The 22720-nt window shown below is 44.6% G+C and overlaps 1 pseudogene across 1 annotated transcript in view; it reads left to right on the top strand.

Annotated features, from left to right (window-relative positions):
• The window catches only part of LOC307137057 (multidrug and toxin extrusion protein 1-like), a 33458-nt pseudogene extending 21006 nt beyond the window's left edge, over window positions 1-12452 (top strand). Inside the window, exons 15-17 of the transcript in view lie at window positions 7911-8005; window positions 12052-12139; window positions 12232-12452. The product of the transcript in view is annotated as a multidrug and toxin extrusion protein 1-like (transcript). The remainder of the gene's footprint in view (window positions 1-7910; window positions 8006-12051; window positions 12140-12231) is intronic.
• The last annotated feature ends 10268 nt before the right edge of the window (window positions 12453-22720 follow it).

Here is a 22720-nt window from a genome sequence, read left to right as displayed (position 1 = left end):
GCACGATGAGCTGACAAAAACACGTCTGTTGACGGCGCTGGACAGAAGGGTTATGAGAAGCTGCCTCCTCTGGACGAAGCTGTGGCCGCACATCTGTGCCCGCCCGCCGCCATTGGCTGAAAAACCAAGGCCGCTCACCCATCCAAACCTTGCCGCACCACCTCGGCCATTGCTGGACATGCTTACACCTCCAACGGCCAGGCAGCAGCTGCTTTATGGCTATTCTCCAAGTGTATCAAGTAAAGCTAATAAAGGTCACCATCAAAGAGATGTGCAGCGCCACGGATCTGGCTCTGCGCGCCACGAAGATGACACTGCAGGCCATTGGTCGATCGATGTTGGGCGATGTTGTTCAAGGACGCGGATAAGGCTGTTTTCCTTGACTCACCAGTCTCCTCCACCGATCTCTTTGGACCCCCCGTCGATGACTTCACCGAGCGCTTCACGGCAGCACAAAAGTCGTCCCAGGCCATGCAACACTTTTTGCCAAAGCGCTCCACTTCCTCTGCCCCGAGCTGCCCTAAACTAGTGCCAGCTCAACAGCAGATGCAGAGGGACAGGTCACCAGCCAACAAACCAGCCCCAAGCTCCGATCTCAGATGGCGCTCACGCTCTGCTAGGCGCCACCCACCTCCGGTGCGACAGGGCACCCGACCCAAGGTAGTGTTGGACCCTGCAGCCCAGAGGCTGACCTGATGGCCGAGAAAGGAAGAGGAGGCTAAGTCCCGCTGCGGCCGCTACCACCTTCCAAAAAGCCCAGTTTTCCTGCCTCCCCATTCAGTTCTGGGTACTCGAAAAAGAGTGTTTGTTGCCCACACAGAGCCTGTTCATATGCCCTGCTTGGGAGCCACTGTTATAGCGGAAATAAAAATCACCCCCCCCCCCCCGAAAAAAAAAATCATCCATCAAAAGCAGTTCTGGAGATTCGCCTTGGAGGGAGTTGCATTTCAATATATGGTACTGTGGAGTGTTATAAGTGAGGAGACTGGAGACAGAGATGCGTTGAGTCGACTTTACTATCCACTTCAAACATGCATTACTTTACAGCGTAATGTAAACAACAGTCACACAACGTTAACCCGGAAGTGCTTAACTCGAAAACCCCGCTCCCTTAAAGGTACAGTCTCTAGGTGAATGTCTCTCTATTTAACTTGTGGGTCACCACACAGGCCCCCCCAGAATTCACCCATAATAACAGGCCCATACCGAACGGGTACTCAAAATAGAACAATCCAGCTCATAACAGTCCCTAAGAGTCAACGTATAGGGGGGCGGACCAGGCGACCGTACCGGCTGCGCTTAACAGGAAAAGGGCAAGGGGCAAGGGGCGGGGCAGGGACCGTGCCAGGGGAGAGGGCAGGGGCCGAGGCTGCTGCTGGAGGTCGCCCTCTCCGTGGGGGCTGGGCCAGCTGAAGCGGTTCGCCAATGTCCACATGAGCAGGCTTGAGACGGTCTATAGCCACCCGCTCAGGCCTGCCTGCCCCCCATATCCACAACAAAGTTCTTAGACCCTCCGGCCAGGACACGGAAGGGCCCATCGTAGGGGGGCTGCAGCGGGGTACGATGGCCATCGTGGCGGATAAAAACGTACTTGGCTGACGGTAAATCCTTGGGCACGTAGGACTGGGGGAGGCCATGGTGAGACGTTGGAATGGGAACAAAAGCGTCGGCAATGTTGCTGGACACAGCACGATGGGCGGCAACCGACCAAGGGGCCGTGGCACCTGGAAGAAACTCCCCCGGAACGCGCAGGGGCTGGCCGTACACCAGCTCGGCTGATGAGGCTTGAAGATCTTCCTTGGGGGCGGAGCGAAGGCCAAGCGTAACCCATGGGAGGCGGTCAACCCAGTTGTTGTCCGTAAGGCTAGCCCTGAGCGCAGCCTTCATGTCCCGATGAAACCGCTCGCAAAGTCCGTTGCTTTGTGGGTTGTAGGCTGTGGTACGGTGGAGCTTCACCCCCAGAACCTCGGCGACCGCCGTCCAAAGCTCTGATGTGAACTGTGGACCCCGGTCCGAAGAGAGGTCAGACGGTGTTCCGAAACGGGCCACCCAAGCCATAATGAATGCCCGGGCTACTTCGGCTGATGTAATGGAGGACAGGGGAACCACTTCTGGCCACCTAGTTGTCCTGTCCACCATAGTGAGGAGGTAAGTATAACCACGGGAGGGGGGCAGTGGGCCCACCAGGTCCACATTCACGTGATCAAAACGTCTCTCTGGCACTTTTGAAGGGTGCCAAAGGTGCCTTAGTATGACGAGTCACCTTTGCGCGCTGGCACGCCACACAGGCAGCAGCCCAGGCCCTAACGTCCCTCCGCAGGCCTGGCCAGACGAACTTGGCCCCCACCAGCTTGGTAGAGGCCTTCACCCCGGGGTGGGAAAGGCCGTGGATGGCGTCAAAAACCTTTCGCCTCCAGCCAGCAGGTACCATGGGGCGCGGTTGGCCAGTGGAGACATCGCAGAGGAGTGTAGCGTTGGCTGTGTCAAACGCCACATCTTTCATGAGCAGCGCCGTGGGGGCCGTCCTGTAGGCTTGTACCTCCGAGTCCGCAGACTGATCCTCAGCCATGGCTGCGTAGTCGAGACCCAAGTGGACGGATCCAGTGACTGCCCGGGAGAGGCAGTCGGCGACTAAATTATCTTTGCCGGCCACATGCTGAATGTCAGTGGTGTACTCTGAGATGGCAGAGAGCTGGCGCTGCTGTCGACCAGACCATGGCTCCGAAGACTTGGCCATGGCGAACGTCAGCGGCTTGTGGTCAACGAAAGCCGTGAACCGCCGGCCCTCCAACAGGAAACTGAAATGACGGGTAGCGAGAAAAAGACCCAGGAGCTCCCTGTTGAAGGTGCTGTATTTCCTCTCATTGTCACGGAGCTTCCTGCTGAAAAAGGCCAGCGGCTGCCAGGCTCCTCCTACCCACTGCTCACACACAGCTCCCACGGCATAATCAGAGGCGTCCGTGGTAAGAGCAACTGGGGCGGTCGGAGACGGGTGCGCCAGCAGAGCAGCGTTGGCCAGCGCGGTTTTGGCAGCCTCCAGGGCCCCATTCATCTCCGGGGACCAATCCAACACGTCCGCCGGGTTTTCCACCCCGCAAGGCGTCGTACAAGGGTCGCATAAGTTGGGCCGCATGGGGGAGGAAACGGTTGTAGAAGTTCACCATGCCCAGAAACTCCTGCAGGGACTTCACGGTGCGTGGGCGTGGAAAACTGGCTACGGCGTCCACCTTGGCCGGGAGGGGAACAGCCCCCTGCGGGGTGACGTGGTGGCCGAGGAAGGTGATGGACGACTGGCCAAACTCGCACTTGGCCGGGTTAATGATGAGACCATGCTCACTAAGCCGGCCAAACAACTGCTGGAGATGCGCCAGGTGGTCGTCGGCGGACGCGCTGGCCACGAGAATGTCGTCCAAATAAACAAAGAGGAAAGGCATGTCCCGCAGCACAGAGTCCATGAGGCGCTGAAACGTCTGCGCTGCCCCCTTGAGGCCAAAAGGCATCCGTAGAAACTCAAAAAGGCCAAAGGGTGTGATGACTGCTGTCTTGGGGACATCCTGCGGGTGGACAGGCACCTGGTGGTAACCGCGAACCAGGTCCACCTTCGAAAAGATGGTGGCGCCGGCTAGGTGGGCAGAGAAATCCTGTATATGCGGCACTGGGTACCGATCGGGGGTGGTGGCATTGTTCAGGCGACGGAAATCACCACAGGGACGCCAACCGCCATCAGCTTTGGTCACCATGTGCAGAGGAGAAGCCCACGGGCTGTTGGAGCGTCGCACGATGCCGAGGTGCTCCATGGTGGTGAACTCCTCCCTGGCGATCGCAAGCTTGCCGGAGTCGAGGCGCCGGGCCCGTGCATAAACCGGGGGGCCCACTGTGGTAATGTAGTGCTCCACGCCATGCTTAGCCACCGCCGATGAGAACGTGGGCGTGGTGATGTCAGGGAACTCAGCCAGTAGGCGTTGATACCGGTCTCCAGTGGCCAGCGTGTTTGACAGACAAAGCGCCCCCGCCCCTCCAAGCGTGCAGGGGTATGAAGCAAAAGAAAGGGCGTCGATCAGGCGGCAGTTCGTTACATCCACCAACAGCCTGTAAGCGCAGAGGAAATCCGCCCCCAGGAGAGACGTAGACACAGCGGCCATGACGAAATCCCAGCCAAAACGCCGCCCGCCGAAACACACTTCCACATACCTCGTGCCATAAGTACGAATGGGTGTGCCGTTAGCGGCATCCATCGGGGGGCCATGGCCGCCAGCCATGGTGTCCACAGGCTTCGCTGGCAGGATGCTGCGCTGAGCCCCCGAATCGACCAGCAGCCGCCGGCCAGACAAGGCGTCAGTGATAAATAACAGCTTGCAGTCGCGGCCAACGCCCATAGCTGCTAATGAGCGCCGGCCCTGGCTTTTCCCTGGGCTCCAAAACTGCAAGGCTGGCGACATTGCTTGGCCTTGGCCCCAAACCTGGAGTGGTAGAAACACCACCCGTCCTCGCGCTGTCGGCGGGCCGTCACAGCAGCTGCGGTGTCCAGGTCGTCCACCGGGGGTGGAAATGGGGCAGACTGGTGTTGGGGAGGTAATAGCGCATGAACAAACTGCTGCCGGTTGGCGAGGAAAATCCTGTCTGCCTCCACAGCCATCGCCCGGTAGTCTCTGGAGGAAAGGAGGGGGGAACTGGCCAGTGCGGTGCGCACGGGTGCTGGAAGCTGCCGCAGGAAAATGTGGGCGAAAAGGAATGATGGATCCGCCGAACCCAGCACAGCCAGCATCCTCTCCATTAACTCAGATGGCTTGCTATCGCCCAGGCCATTCAGGGAAAGCAGGCGGTCTGCTTTCTCCAGCTCTGACAGCTCAAAGAGGTTCAGCAGGAATGTTTTAAGCGCGTTGTACTTGCCGTCAGCCGGAGGAGCCTCTAATAGCGCCATAGCCCTGGCTGTCGTCGAGGCATCCAAAGCCGCTACTACATGGAAATGTTTTGTAACGTCCTGTGTTATCCCTCTCAACTGAAACTGAGCCTCGATGTGCTGAAACCACGGCCGTGGATTGTTCTGCCAAAAGTCCGGCAACTTGATGGTGGCCGCATAGATCGCGCCGACATTAGCCGCGCCGCTAACAGCGGCCGGCGCCGCGGCCGCATCATTTTCACCACCGCCATTGTGTGACATAATTCAACTCGCGTCGGGGTCACCAATGTGGAGTGTTATAAGTGAGGAGACTGGAGACAGAGATGCGTCGAGTCGACTTTACTATCCACTTCAAACATGCATTACTTTACAGCGTAATGTAAACAACAGTCACACAACGTTAACCCGGAAGTGCTTAACTCGAAAACCCCGCTCCCTTAAAGGTACAGTCTCTAGGTGAATGTCTCTCTATTTAACTTGTGGGTCACCACAGTACTGCCATTCGGCCTGTCCCTGGCCACCCGCACTTTCAAGAAGTGCATGGATGCGGCTCTCTTAGACGCATTCTAAACTACCTCGACGACTGGTTCATTCTGGCCCAGTCGGAGGCGGAACTAATATTCCACAGATCCGTTATTCTCATCCACTTTGAGTGCTTGGGTCTCAGGGTCAATTTTGCAAAGAGCTCATTATCACCCAGCCAACGTGTTTCGTTCCTGGGGATCCTTTTAGACTCAACCCTTTTGAGGGCCACAGTCTCTACCTCTTTTTCTACCGTTCAGAACGTTTCAGAAGATGCTAGGCCTTATGAGCTCAGCATCTCCAGCTCTGCAGATGGGGTTGCTTCATATGTGCCCACTACAGTTCTGGCTGAAACCGTGGGTCCCGCCCTCAGCCTGGCACCAAGGCCGTCTCTCGCTCAAGGTGAACCAGGCATGTGTCACTGCCCAGGCCCCTTGGACGAACCCTTGCTGGTTCAAGCAAGGCGTGGCGAAAGGTGCTATGGACAAGAGGAAAATTGTTTTCACAGATGCCTCCAAGACAGGTTGGGGAGCTCAACCTACAACCGCCCAGCCTTCGGGGCTTGGAGCAGCCTGGAAAGCGAGCTACATATCAACCGCCTAGAAATGATGGCGGTATATCGAGCTCTCCAGGTCTTTCTTCCTCTTCTGGTGGGGCACCACATCTTAGTCAGATCAGACAACATGACAGTGGTGTCCTTCATTAATAATCAGGGCGGTCTATCTTCACAACCCCTCTTCACTCTGGCGAAAACCATGGGGACCCAACCATGGTTCTCAGAGCTGTCTCGGTTATCGCCCGAGGCCATTGCCGATCCCTCTGAGACGAGACCTCCTCTCCCAAACGAGAGGGACAATTTGGCACCCCAGGCCCAAACTGTGGGACCTTCATGTGTGGTTTGTCAATGGGAGCCTCTAAGCCTCCCTGAGAACATTTTAAACACTATCTCTCAGGCCAGAGCTCGGTCTACGAGATGCCTCTATGCCTCAAAGTGGGCTGTCTTCGCCTCCTGGTGCAAAACCCGGGGCGGCAAGACTCTGAATTGTGACATACCTCAATATTGTCATTTCTTCAAAACGTAATGGATAGAGGCCGTTCCCCCTCTACTCTTGAAGTCTATGTTCCGGCTATAGCAGCTTCACATGCTCCTATAGCAGGGCAGTCTATAGAAAGAAACAATCTTGTTGTTTGCTTCCTAAAGGGCTCCAGGAGGCTAAATCCTCCTCGTCCCCTCACGGTCCCTACTTGGGACTTGTCTGTGGTTCTTAGGGGCCTTAAAAGTCCTCCATTTGAACCTATCCAGACTGCTGACCTCCGACCCCTGATGTTAAAAAAACGCTTTTCTGCTAGCGTTGGCATCGGTTAAGCGCTTGGGGGAGACTTACAGGCGGTCTCTGTGAGCCCCTTGTGTCTTGAGTTTGGGCCTAACGACTCTAAGGTCGTCCTGAAACCTAGACATGGATATGTTCCAAAAATCATATCTACCCCTTTTAGGGCGCAGATGGTAGTTCTCTCTGCCCTTCCTTCTTCTCAGGATGAACAAGAGCTGAACCTTCTCTGTCCTGTCAAAGCCCTGAGGACGTACATTGATCACTCTGCCTCTTTTCGACAGGCAGAGCAGCTCTTTGTTTGCTTTGGTGGCAGCATGAAAGGTCTTCCGGTCACAAAGCCTAGACTATCTAGATGGATAGTAGACACCATAGCTCTTGCATACTCCTCCTTGGGCCTTCAATGTCCCTTGGGAGTCAGAGCACACTCCACGAGAGGCATGGCCTCCTCATGGCCGTGGTCATCTGGCTCATAATCTAGATCCTTTCTGCATAAACTACTGCACTTATGTGTCTTGTTATATCTCTGTCTGCCTCATATATTCTTAAATGAGGCCCCTAGAGGTCCTAGTAATGGGATTTTGATGTATGACTATTACTTTGTTTATTGTAGCCCTTGATTAAGTGCTTCCCACTGTATGTAGTCATCCTCTCACATAGCACGGCGTGATTGTAATGCAGTACTCGCGTAGTATCGCAAGGGAACGGTTCGGTTACTAATGTAACTCCGGTTCCCTTAGATACGGAGTACTGCGTGAGTTGCTGTGCTACGTGAAGACGCCTCTTGTGTCGCTTCAGTCAAAACCAATCGATTTGCCTTGGTGAAACGTCATTGGTTCAATTTTTTTAACTTTTTGAACCAATCACGTGCAGTATTCACTGCGTGATTGTAAAAAGGCTTCAGGATCTGAGAAAAATTAGTTTTCCCCGTAGCGTCTTGCCTTATTTATATTAATAAGACGAACAACGCAGTACTCGTTCCGTATCTAAGGTTACGTTAGTAACCGAGTACGATTTCTGTATGCTCTGATGCTGTTTGTAATAATGCTCAACACTGAACACTATTGTACTGTATAAGTTCTGAAAGTGAGCCAATAAACTCAAGTTCCACACTGAACATGTCCATCAATCTCCTCATGTCTTTTCTCTCCTGTTGTTAGGTCTGTGGATTGGGTTTTTTGGGTGTGTCTTCCTACAGTCTTTGTTCTTCATCATCCTCATTTACAAACTGGACTGGGAAAAAGCGACTCAGGAGGTAGGCCATTTTTCCTCATCCACACACACACACACACACACACACACACACACACACACACACACACACTGTTAGAATGAATTTTTAGGTAAATTATCTGTAGCCTCAATATTCTCTGTCATCAGTCAAGTACACTCCAATAATCCAACCCCTGTGATGTGTGGCAGCTGCAGCGCGAGATATCTGGGGAGAATGCTCAAGGAGACACAGACACAGTGCAGTAGGCTACTATAATATTTTCAAATTTATTAAGGAAAAAAGGTTATATATATATATATATATATATGTGTATGTGTATGTGTATGTATATATATATATATATATATATATATATATATATATATATGTATATATATGTGTATATGTATATATATGTGTATATGTATATATATATGTATATATATGTATATATGTGTATGTATATATGTGTAAGTAAAACAATATTCCAATTTAAAATCAAGTAAGACATGTATGTGCGCAAATATGTGTGTATCGTCAACATCTGGGTGCGTGTGAGTGTGTCCAAGGACTACTTAATGTTTTGTCTTAGTGTCCACACGTACCACGGTAGAAAAGTCAGTGTTACACATGGAAAGTTAAAAAGTGAAGCCCAAGAAATAAGAAAATATTAACAATGGCCGCTATAAATCATTTATGATTTAGTGCTTAACCTTTAGGACAAAAAGCTAAGGCTGTTTTTAAAGGGATAGTACCTTTCAAATAATAGCAAGCAAATACACATTGGGTTTCTGGGAGCCAGGCTGAATGATTAAACTGTTATTGCACTCCTTCGTACATGGGAAGGCTTCCGGCCACTTTATGAATCTGTCAACAATCACTAACATACACAGACTGAATAAATAAATAAATAAATAACTGGAACTTGCAAAAAGAAATAAAGAAAACTGGAACTAAAGAGAAAAGAAATGAGATCAGTAAACAACCAAATCAAAAACAAGAAAACAAAAATAAAGCTTGGGTGGAACTAGAGCAAAAATAAAGACTGAAACTTGAGTAGAATAAAAATCAGGAAGAAAGAAAATATTCAAATGAAATAAATACAAAGCAAGATTTGACAGAAAACGAAATGTAGCACTGACTGACAAGATCCACCCCCACACACACACACACACACACACACACAGTGAATGCAACGAACCAGCATGGACATGGGGGAAAGGAGCACAATATAAAGGGAGCAGCACACGAGGAACAGGGGGCGTGGTAACGGGAAACAAGGAGGCGGGACAAAATGAGCACATTGCAAACACAAAATAAGACAGAGCCATGTGCTCATAGACAAATGAAACAAAGACAACACAGACAAGGCTGCCAGGGCACAACCAACAGTTCCATTAACTTAGGACACTAAAGAGACCTTTCTGCTGACTCTGAAAAACACCAGGAGAAAGATGCCCAGTCTGCTCAACTGCATGGACATGCCATAGTCCTGCTGCAGCGAGGCATGAGAACTGCAGATGTGACCAGAGCAAAAAACTGTAATGGGTGTAAAGTAAGAAGCCTAAGAAAGTGATACAGGGAGCGGGGTCCTTAAAGTCCCCCAGACATGTTTGAGAACCTGCAAATACTTTGGAGTAACATCTCACCAGGGCCGTAAACACCATAGGCATTGAGGGGGACGAGCAATCCACCCCCCACCCCTCAAATTGTCCTGTTTGTTGTTAGGATGACAAAGTTAAAAAGTTACATTTTTTGGCAGGTCTGCCTGTGCAGTCTAACAGCGCTAGTCAATGTAAAAATTATGGCCAATCAGATCAAAGAAGGTGGGGCTTAATGTTCACTGAAGATGAGTGTGAATTCCAACACACCGGTTTTAGTTTTTACAGTGAAATAGTGCTGTAGTAAGTTAGCTCATTCATAACTCATTATGTTTATTAATTATGATTAATTGTGAATATTTGAATCAATTAATGAGATTAACTTGATGTAGTTACACTAACATTAAAATGAATCAACCAGTTCATCCTGTGAACACTCAGAATTGATTATTCATTAATTCTAAGAGAAGGGTATTTTTCATGGCCAGCATTTACAGCGCTTAGAACGCTTAAAAAATTAAGTGACAATTTGTTTGCAGGCATGGAGTCAGAACCAGATATGTATTCTGCACAATTGTTGCAGTTTTGGGGGATGGTTCACAAACCTTTGTTGGGAGAGGGAGTTTGCTGGATTATTCATTAAATATAATGAATAAATAATCGTGTCTGATTTGTGTCAGTCGTTACAGTGCGTGAAGTAGCCAAACATTTAATATTTGACAACTGTTTTACGATGGATGTTTAACAACCCACTGGAATTGAAAATAAGCTATAATTTAAATGATGGGCCCTATTTTAACGATCTGAAACGCAAGTGTCAACGCGCGAAGCGCAAGTAACTTTGTGGGCGGGTCTCGGCGCTGTTGCTATTTTCCTTGCGGGATAAATGGCTCTTGCGCCCGGCGCAAATCTAAAATGGGTTGGTCTGAAGTAGCTTCATTAATCATAGGTGTGGTTTGGGCGTAACGTGAATAAACCAATCCGAGCGTCATCCAACATTCCCTTTAAAAGCAGGTGCGCAAGTTCCATTATGGATTGCTATTATTATGGCGTATTTACCAGGCGCACGCCAGGAGCGGTTCACAGCCGAGGAGACTGATGTTCTTTTAAGAGCAGTGAAAGACAGAGAAGTGAAGTTGTAATGTTGTACATTATGGTAAAGGTGATTTCACAGTCTTTTTTTTTCAGTCTTTCAGTTTTTTCAGTTTTTCAGTCGATTTTTTTTTCCTGGTTCTTGACGGACAAACCAATTTGTCAGATGTCCTTATATACATATATGTCTTGCCACTATTGGGCAAACAGGTCTTATCCTTAATTATTACAATTAGCCTGAATCATTTGTAAGCTAGATTTATGCCTATTTTTTCACATCTTCATGGCACACCACAATGATTTCCGTCATCTCATGTGTTAATATTTTTTTAGTGTAACAATTTATGATTTGCAAAAATAACTGTTGCATCTGTGTAGATTACATGAGCAAAGTGTATGCGCATTGTGCACGCTATACATTATGGTCAAGCATGCGCCCTTAAAATAGCATAATGAACAACGCGCAACGCGCCACTGACTTTAGACTAGGTTTTTTCTGGTCAGTGGCGCAATTGTTTAATGGAACAGCAAAATAGCACCAGGGATTGTTTGCGCCGGAACACGCCTCCTTTTTTGCGCTGAACCGCCCAGGGAGCGCAAGTTCATTCACTAGTTTAGCGACGTGCTTCTGTGGAGGGAAAAGCGCGCTTTGCGCGGGTGCAAAATAGGAATGACACATGCGTCGGTGTACAAAGTCAATTGCGCTGGGTGCAAGATAGGGCCCGATGTCTTTCATAACTGAAAGACATCATTTAAATAAAAAAGAGACAAATAAAAAAGCATTTTTGAGATTTTTGACATGTTAGACATATTAGACACAAACAAGAGTGAATGTATGTATATTTTTAAATAAAATATTATCCCCCCCCCAATGTTCAAGACATGGTTACAGCCTTACAGGTACTGATGTTGGACAAGAAGGCCTGGCTTGCAGTCTCTGTAGGTCTATAGCTATTGACTCTGCAGAAAGTTGGTGACTTTAGCACACTGTGCGCCTCAGCATGAGCTGACCCTGCTCTGTGATTTTATGTGGCCTATCACTTTGTGGCTGAGTTGCTGTTGTTCCTAATTGCTTATACTTTGTTTTAATACCACTAACAGTTAGTTTATTTTTATTTAGTAGTGAGGAAATAAATATTGTGTGTGTGTGTGTGTGTGTGTGTGTGTGTGTGTGTGTGTGTGTGTGTGTGTGTGTGTGTGTGTGTGTGTGTGTGTGTGTGTGTGTGTGTGTGTGTGTGTGTGTGTGTGTGTGTGTGTGTGTGTGTGTGTGTGTGTGTGTGTGTGTGTGTGTGTGTGTGTGTGTGTGTGTGTGTGTGTGTGTGTGTGTGTATATATATATTTGTCTATTCTGATAGATGACTGGACAGATGACTCTAGTCTTTATCTTATTTTCAGGCCTTGATCAGAGCAGGTGTTCAAGCCCCTGAGACCAAAGATGAATCGTATGCTATGGAAAATAAGGGCTGTACAGAAGGTACGTTCTGTCTGTGGTATATGATGACCTCAATGATTAACCCAAAAAAAAAACGTCTTTCATCATGTACTTTTCCCTTATGTTGACCAATTATTGTACAGAAGAGTCCCAGCACACTGAAGAAGGCCAGACAGATACAAACACAGACCTGGAAGGACTCAGTAAAGGAGAAGGAGGAATAACAGACACTGGCACAAAGGTCACAGTTGGTGCGGTTTTGTCCACCAAACAGTTGGTTGTTCGTCGAGGACTAGCAGTTTCCTTAATGCTGCTTATACTAGCTGAAGGGATTGTGTTAAATGCGGTGATCACTGGACAGTAAACGCAGAGATTTGTCTACTATGAAAATATTAAAACTTTGCCACTGCCAAGGCCATCTATGCAAATATAATGGTATTTGATGTGGATGATTGTTCTCATCTCATTCTGTGATTTTAAAATGTTGCACCTTTAAACAACTTTCAAATGTAACGTTTAAAAATTAAACTATAAATACTTTGTAAAGTAAAAAAAGATAAATGAAAGAAGAGTTCCACTGCATCTATTGTCTCGTTTGACATTTCTGTTTTATTTAAAACATGTATATTTATTTTTCTATTTTTATTTATAGCATCAATGTTAACATTCAAAAGCAGTAGCTTGTGGATCTCATCTCACATATTGCTGGTGCAACAACAGCAACAATGTACTTTTTCATATCACCTTTCTAATATCTAATATATATCTAAAATTAATATTTATCCAACTCGCATATTAAATCGTTGAGGCTGAGACTAGCCCTGTTTAAGATAACTGAACATGAACTTAAGGTTGTATCTCGTTTCTTTGAGGGCCACCTTGTTTGTTCCTTTAAGAGGAGCTTGAATGAGGACATGGATAGCCTTCCAGCTGCATCCAATAGTGACATATCTCATTGGAACCAGTGTTATAACTATAACCAAACCTGGCTTGTATCTCGTTTCTTTGAGGGCCACCTTATTCATCCTTTCAGAGGAGCTTGAAGGAGGACATGGTTAGCCTTCCAGCTGCATCCAATAGTGACATAACTTATTGAAATCGATTTTACAACCGTAGCCCAACCCAGTTCGGACAGAAATGTTGTTCCAGGATCAACAAAATATGTGTCTTGTGCTGGCAACATGAGTCGGAATGCACACTGGCTAATTACGAGATACAGGCAAAGCAAGTGAAATGTAAAAATTTTGGTCGAATTTGAGGTTTTCACAAAAATGAGTTCATTACGCCCTCGTCTAATGATCCCAATGCTCCAAATAGCAATTAAACATCTAAAATTATTTTTATTTGTATGTTTTCTGAGAGGTGTACCTTCCTAAATCTTTCCTTTGTTTTAATAATCCTTGAAAAAAATGCAGATTTTCTCTGTTCGCTTCTCTGCGACTGGTGCTTCCGCTCAGCACAAGTTTGGTATCGTTGTAAAGTGAATTCTCAATGACTACGTTTACATGGACAGCAGTAATCTAATTATTGACCTTACTCTGAATAAGACAATAATCTGATTAAGGCGTTTACATGAGTTGCTTTTAGAATATTACGTTCATGTTCCCATTTTACATGTTACAGAACATAGCTCGATTAATAGTACGTCATTACGTACCCATGCCACGCTACGCTGTCCGGCGTCCAATCATAGCGCGACTTTCGTAGGTCTGTTCAAATCAATGGGCTCAGGCAACCCGCTGTAACTTTACCTGCGGGTGTCGCTGTTGGACAGTGTGACTTTATAAAAACGAGTGACTTTTATACTTTTTAATTATATATATATATATATATATATATATATATATATATATATATATATATATATATATATATATATATATATATATATATATATATATATATATATATATATATATATATATATATATATATATATATATATATATATATATATAGTTTTATTTTTTGTATATATTGTGTCTTTCAGGTTTTTTTAAGAGACACTGCCCATCTTGCCTCCTTCTTGACAGCCAACATTTCGAATAATAGCTTTGATTAATGATGAAAATTAAGGTTTCAAAATCGTGATTGTTTGGATTGTTTTTTTCTGCCATCGAGCCAAGCGCTCACTGAATGGCCATATGGCTCGCGAGCCTAGAGGTTCCCGACCGCTGTTAAGCAGACAATTATGAATCTGGGATTACAGATACAAACATATTGTATTTTACTTTTACAATGAGCAGAATTATTACAACACAAAGAAAAAAAATATAGAGGAGGCCATGTCCGAGTGAGCAGTCAAGCAAGACACGCAGTCACGCACCATAGCAACACGTCATGGCAACGACATTTCAGACTGAAAGATACGTAAAAGATAAACGGGAATGTGAGCGCATTGTTACTGTTTTGTACGCGCGGTTATATTAATTATAATCCAAATTCTGTTTTATTTGTCACAATATTATTGATGATTGTTTAGAGGGGCACTTTAAATACTTTTGATACGAGCCCTCAAAGCCCTCCCCTCTGCACTTGCCTAGTGTGTGTGCCTGGTGTGTGTGTCCTGTCACAAAATGCGGCGAAAACTCATACACGACGTTAATAGTTAGATTAAGGTGTGTACATGTCTACAATGCACTTGGATAATGCGACTAAAATAGGCATACTCCACATGTCTTAATTCGATTTTTGTTTAATTCGAGTATGGCTTTAACCGGATTAAGGTAATTAGAAATCGCTGTTTACATGGTAGTTTCTTAATCAGAGTATGGTCTTAATCAGATTAATATCGGAGTATTGTTGTCCATGTAAACGTACTGAATGACTACGTTTACATGGACAGCAGTAATCTAATTATTGACCTTACTCTGAATAAGACAATAATCTGATTAAGGCGTTTACATGAGTTGCTTTTAGAATATTACGTTCATGTTCCCGTTTTACATGTTACAGAACATAGCTCGATTAATAGTACGTCATTACGTACCCATGCCACGCTACGCTGTCCGGCGTCCAATCATAGCGCGACTTTCGTAAGTCTGTTCAAATCAATGGGCTCAGGCAACCCGCTGTAACTTTACCTGCGGGTTTCGCTGTTGGACAGTGACTTTATAAAAACTAGTGACTTTTATACTTTTTAATGTAATTTTATATATATATATATATATATATTAGTTTTATTTTTTTTGTAATATATATTGTGTCTTTCAGTTTTTTTTAAGAGACACTGCCCATCTTGCCTCCTTCTTGACAGCCAACATTTCGAATAATAGCTTTGATTAATGATGAAAATTAAGGTTTCAAAATCGTGATTGTTTGGATTGTTTTTTTCTGCCATCGAGCCACAAGCGCTCACTGAATGGCCATATGGCTCGCGAGCCTAGAGGTTCCCGACCGCTGTTGTAAGCAGACAATTATGAATCTGGGATTACAGATACAAACGTATTGTATTTTACTTTTACAATGAGCAGAATTATTAAAACACAAAGAAAAAATATATAGAGGAGGCTGTGTCCGAGTGAGCAGTCAAGCAAGACGCAGTCACGCACCATAGCAACACGTCAACGACATTTCAGACTGAAAGATACGTAAAAGATAAACGGGAATTTGAGCGCATTGTTACTGTTTTGTACGCGCGGTTATATTAATTATAATACAAATTCTGTTTTATTTGTCACAATATTATTGATGTTTAGAGGGGCACTTTATATACTTTTGATACGAGCCCCCAAAGCCCTCCCCTCTGCACTTGCCTGGTGTGTGTGTCCTGTCACAAAATGCGGCGAAAACTCATACACGACGTTAATAGTTAGATTAAGGTGTGTACATGTCTACAATGCACTTGGATAATGCGACTAAAATAGGCATACTCCACATGTCTTAATTCGATTTTTGTTTAATTCGAGTATGGCTTTAACCGGATTAAGGTAATTAGAAATCTCTGCTTACATGGAAGTTTCTTAATCAGAGTATGGTCTTAATCAGATTAATATCGGAGTATTGTTGTCCATGTAAACGTACTGACTGTCATGAGTCTGAACCAATGAAATGGGATTTTGAAACCCATGCAGATGTAAACAAAACCAGCTTGTTGCTAACCAGTCGCAATAACAAAGCATTTGATCTAAAGCTATTAATTCAAATTTTGGCGATATATGCCTGTTTTGTTATGGATATGGATGATAGTGACAGCACTTTTTTTTGCTTTAAATGCACTGCGTCAGTGAATCTTGTCGGAGCAATTGACATGGAACATTTTTCTCAACTTATCAATGACTACTTCATTGTGATAATGTGCCACCGCCAAAACAAGATGATTGTAGACATTAATCTGGCAAATCTTGAACAATGGTTGGGCATGGACACAATGTGAAACACTCATGATTGTATTAAAATGAACTTTGCTAGCTGTGTTGATTACAATTAATCTGGCCTTACTTCCATGCAGGAAAAAAATATTTTTTAATAAACTTGTTAACATTTTATTTTATTGTTATTATTTATATTTTATTGCATAATTTTGCTTCATGGATAGCTACATGGGTAGCCCTTTACCAATCAAATTGACTGCTCAGCAGAAAAATCAGTTAGGTAAATGTTGAATATTCTTTAAATACATCATTTTTTAATAAAGTTTTTTAAACATACACTGTAAAAAATGTAAGGCCAATAGTGACATATCTCATTGGAACCGGTGTTACAACTATAACCCAACCCAGTTCGGGCAGACATGTTGTTCCAGGATCAACAAAATATGTTGATCGAGGAACATGTCTTACTTGGCAAAATGACAGTGGTTAACACCAGCTTAAATGGTATATAGCACCCCATTTAGATTTGTAGTCGTTAATCACTGTTGACACGTTATAAACTTTACTTAAACCATACAATAATCCAAGAATAAAAGTCTTAACACATACAAAATAAGAACATAAAGTTCGTTAAAATTATGCCACGACACAATGGCTAAGTCTGGTGCCAGAATATTTGTATTTAGATGTAAAAGATTTATAAAGATTAGGACATCCAGTGACTATTTTTTTGGGCTTATACAATAGAATATGAATGCAAAGAGCATTCTTTAAGCAAACGATTTGTGATTAGTTTTCCCCAGTGTTCACTATGACTCATTTATATAATGAGAACATATTGTTAGCTTCTTTCACAATGCAAGTAAAAGACTAAATAGAGAATAAATCAAAATAAAAGGTGAAAATTTTATTTTTCATTAAAAATGTCCTGCAAAAAAGAAATATGATAAGACAGCAATTTCTCTTCACCACATACTCTTTCAGGATTCAAGATCATTTGTGCATATTAATGATTACTTTTGAGCATTTTATTAAAGACTTCAGGCTGCTTTTTTGTATCATCTGCTTGATCTTGGTTTGGTGTAAGAAACTGTCTATGTTTGACTCATATTCAGGAACCTTGGTTTGTTGTTTATTGCTGGTTTAAGGCATACAACACCAAACACCTAAGAAAAAAGAACTACAAAATTAACTACTTACATTTTTTTTATGGCAAACAGACAGATAGAGATAAAATGGACAAGACAGATTTATAGATAGATAGATACAGACAGACAGATGACAGACAATTCTTTTTTGTTACATGTTTAGAGAGGATTTTCTGCAGCAAACACAATTTCTCAGTATAACAGTAAAAGAGGATGCATCATCTTCCTGTCCCCCTCACGTGCACTTTTCCCTGCCTCTGTTGCATTTTATAATTTTCATTATTAATTAAACTGCTAAAACAAAATTACATAATGAATATTTATTTTTCTTCTTGACTTAATCATTTACATATTTTACAAATTATTAAGTTGTCAGCGAAGTCCAGACACTAGCCCAAGAATAATATTTAACCATTTTATGTCCCCATACACAGTATGATCTCAGTTTTTTTTATATAAACATATATACTGTATATATTTGACCAGGCAGTAGTTCACTGATTTGATTGAGTAAAAGTGTTTCTGATGAGTCATAGAGAACATGTTATTTGATATGCTTGTATACACTCTTAGAAGAAAAGTTTCTATACCTTAAATAGCTCTCTCAGGCACTACATATACTGTATATAGAACCTTTTAGGGGTTCTTTATTAACTTTAATATACAAATAAACTGGTATTGTAATATTTAATTAATAAGACAGCACACAATTTATTGACATTATTGGAATTGGAACAGGAACAGGTCAAGAATGTGCTTGGGGTGTACATTCCCCTAAAAGCAGCCGTTAAAAATGTCAGTTGATTTTGTTTAATAAAAGTCAATCTTAGTCAAAACCTGGCAAGTAACTGGAACAGGAACAGGCCAAGAACATGCTAGAGTCTTCCAACTGATGCAGGTGTAGTCTGAAAGATTTAAAAAATGGGGGAGGGGAGACTTTTGTAAACAAAGTGTCAAAAGAACATGACAAAAAGCAACATAATGCATATCAGTATAAATGTAGTTGAATAGTCTATTTTAGAATTTCAACCACTTTGTGTACTTGTTTAATGTCTCTTTCTACTACAGCACAGAATGCTACAATGGGTAATGAGTGCATTTAATTCAATTGATTATTATTGACCAACTCAAATGATTCATGAAATTATGCCACACATTCTCACTGCAACACAGAACATGGAGATTTATTTGCAACATGCACTGACTGGCTGTTGTCATGTTTATTGACAGGCTGTTAGATTAATCCGTAGAGTAAAAATGTCCAGAGCTTATTGTTAGACATATGTTATCATAATCTCGATATGATACTGTTTTTTGCCCAGCCCTACTTAAAAACCATGTTTTTGCCACAATGTTTCAATTTAGGGTGCAGTGGCTCCCTACACAGGGTGTAGCGTGGAGCCCTGTGTGATGTTCTTCTGTCATTATTAAGATCAACAGTTAGCAGGCCAGACACTTCTTTAAATATATCTTTTGGAAAACTACTACTTTGTTGTAGTATTAAAACAGACATGACATACACATACCTCACAAATTTTGATGAACTTGGAGGGCTGCTCTTTAAAGGGTTAGTTCACCAAAAAATGAAAATTGTCATATTTTACTCACCCTCATGTCATTCTAAAACCATAAGACTTTTGTTATTCTTTGGAACACAAATTAAGATATTTTAAAAAGTCAAAAAATTTTCCATCCATTGCAAGTCTAAGCAGATCATTTTATGTGACATTTAGGATTTCATTCATATATAAATATTGGTATGGATTACTTTTACAATCACTTTGTATATTTGAAGCTTGAAAATGTTGATTATCTAGACTGTAAATGGATCAACAAAAAAATATGAGAATATTAAAAATATCATAATTTTTGTTCCGAACATGGACAAGTCTTTGGGTTTGGAAGGAAATGAGGGTGAGTAAATGACAACCATTTTTATTTGTGTGAACTATCCCTTTAAGAAAGGAAGACCAAGAAGGATAACCCCTTCTCCAAAGTTCGTTTGAGGTCTGCAATGAATAACAAAGAAATTTGAAGTAAACAGGGAGGAGACAACAGCAAACATGATTTCAAAAACAACTGATAACGACGAATTTTTAAACTTACCATAAACCGTCTCTCCCTCTCTTCTGAAGAAGCGAGAAGATTGCGCGCACGCGCGCCTCCTCGCACAGCAGTCGCCGTATATTACATACAAAACATGAATTTTAACAAGTATTGCTTCAACAGCATCAACATAATTCAACCTTTATAACATATTGCCGTTTCATTTCCTTAAGAGAAAGCTATTCTTTACATTCGGGTTGATCGCTAAGATAAACAATGAATTAAAATGTGAATCTGTTGATAGCCCTCTATTAACAGACTTCAAAAAACATATAAGCAAGACATAAGAAACCTACTATATTAAAAGTGTCTCTTCAGTTCAATAAAAGAGGCCGTTAAGACTTGAGGCGAATGAGGCAAAAACTTATCCTGGTCCTACCAGACTCTCGTACATTTCATTTGAGTCTGGCCCATAGACAGTAAAATAAATGGACACAGTGACCCCATAGGCTTCGACAGGGAAAAGTGAAGTCAATTAGAAGCACTCACTTCCTGATGGCTGAGCGTACTGTGCAGCCTCAGACTGAGCATGACGTGAGCAACCTGTCTGACAGTTGTTCGTCTTCTAATAGTTGTGCAAAGTGAAATCTGAATCACGTTGTTGAAATATTTTGTCCCATTGCTTTTGGCTCTCTATGAGCTTCTCCCCATGCTTCTCCCTTGACTTTATCGGACTTTATGCCTCCACATCCCCCCAATTGCCTCATAGACAGCAAAAGATTGCCTGCGAGCTTCTCCTCCTGTCTATACGGTAATTTCTCTACTATGCGACAGAGTCGCGTGGTTATGACGCAATCGTTAGCCTATTTTTTTTACAAAAACGGCTTCTACAGGGCGATAGTGTACACTCTAAAAAAAAAAAGTTCTATATGGCACCAAAATGGTTCTTGACTCTTTTTTAGTGATATATAGCATCAATTTTGGTGCTTCAGTGGTTCTTCAGAGGTTCTTCACCAGTTCTTTGACTAAGGTGCTATATAGCACCTCTGAAGAACCGCTCAAGAACCACTGAAGCACCAAAATTGGTGCTATATAGCACTAAAAAAGGTTCCCCTATGATTACGAGCCAAGAACCATTTTTGGTGCCATAAAGAACCTTTTTTTTTTAGAGTATCTTACCAAGGTAATGGAGCCTTTTATACATTGTCGTGTTTCTTTAGAAATAAACAATGGTCAAATGGAGTCTTTAAACGCCTCAGATGTAAAGTTATTCACTTTCAAAGTGACGTCAAAATGAATGGGAGTCAATGGGATGCTAACAACAGGTGATGGCTTGGTTAACAATGGCTGCCCCTATGGAAGGTACGCTTTCCGGGTGCTGGATTACCCCCTTGGTCTGGCCACTCTCCATTGACAAGCGTTTACTTCCTTGAAGGCGGGTACTCTGTTGAACTTTAAAACTATTGGATCTGCCATAACTAATCGCTAACATTTGGTCGTGACGTATGTCATGCGCCGCTCGCCTTTATTTCTCACATGGAAGTCCGTAAAAATAAATGTGCAGCCACCTCAGTGATAAAACCTTGTGCATTCGGATTGAGATTTATCCACAGTGGAGGGGAGAGTTCCCTTTCGAGGGAACTCGCACTGCATCGAGACGACACTTTGGGGATGCTCCCTTAGCATCAGCAAATCTGAAACCAGAATGCCAACTAGGCCAATCCGATTGGCGTGCGTGATGACGTTCAAACACCTCGCCGGGGCCTGCCTTTTTTCCCGGATCTACACACCGAGGTGTGCAGATCTTGGAAGAAGCCCTATTCCTCGCGTGTGTCAAATCCTCCGGTGTTGGATTATTCCAATGTTCTGGGGGCACGCGAGGCGGGCTATGGGGCGATGCCTCGGGTGGAGGAAGCTCTCGCGAGCTACCTTTCACCCGACTCTGCATCGTCCCTTAAGGCTCCGGTTTTGCCCACCAAACCCTGTCGGGACACCTCATCATTGGTGGGCAAAGCTTATATGGCGGCTGGTCGGGCTGGTAGTTCCCTGCACACACTCTCCATTCTGCAGGCCTACCAAGCCGATCTCCTTAAAGAGCTCGATGAGGGCGATGGTCCCTCTCCGGAGGATATACTGGAGCTAAGGAAGGCTGCAGATTTGTCTCTCCGCGTCACCAAGGAGACGGCCCGTGCTATCGGCCGCTCCATGGCTTCAATGGTGACTGTGGAGAGGCATCTTTGGCTGAATCTGTCGGGGATAAAGGAGAAGGATAAATCCTTCCTCCTGGACTCCCCGATTTCGCCTTCTGGGCTGTTTGGAGACGCAGTTAACGCCGTCGTTTCCAGACACCAGGAGGCGAAGAAACAGTCAGCAGCCTTCCACCAGTATCTCCCTCGCCGCTCAAAGCCTGGGAAGGCTGGCCCTAGCGGGCAGCCTCAGCCGTCATCCAGCTCCTCGCACCGAAAGGTGCAAAAAGAGAGCGTCACATCTAGAGCCCCTCCCCCGGGAGCCTGGCAACAGAGGCGACGCTCTTAGCAGCAGTCTTCCGCTCCTAAGGGCGATCTACGGAACGTCCTTCAGGCGCGGAAGGCTGCTGGGAAGAAGTCCTAGCTGCGGCAGGGCTTCTAAGAGCGGTCCCTCCCGTGGAAGAACAACCGAGGTTGTTTCCTCTGTGGTGCTCTGGGGAAATGGATGTGGTAATTCCGCTGTCTATGACGCTTCGGGCCACATCGATTTCCCGCGAACGCATGCTGCACCAGCCGCCTCTGGAAAGACCTGCGGCTGGGCAGCTCGCGCGTCCATACACGGAGAACCGTTCCCAACTACTTCCTGCCGGTCAGCCGCTTCAGGGGGTTGGGAACGGGAACCGTGTAACACCCGACGCCAGCCTTTCGCCTTTCGGGGGCGAAGCGTACCAATATCGAGTGCTTCCCTTTGGCCTAGCCCTCTCCCCTCGCACGTGCACGAAGTGCATGGATGCAGCTCTGGCTCCAATGAGACTTCAGGGCATCCGTGTGCTGAATTATATCGACGACTGGCTCATACTGGCCCAGTCGTACAATATGGCGGTCCGGCATCGAGATGTCGTTCTGGCCCACATAAGGTGCTTGGGGCTGAGACTCAAC

This window comes from Gobio gobio, assembly GCF_949357685.1.
Source record: "Gobio gobio genome assembly, chromosome: 14".
Taxonomy (NCBI): domain Eukaryota; kingdom Metazoa; phylum Chordata; class Actinopteri; order Cypriniformes; family Gobionidae; genus Gobio; species Gobio gobio.
The sequence above is the reverse complement of the archived record's forward strand: the minus strand, read 5'-3'. Positions and strand labels throughout refer to the sequence as shown.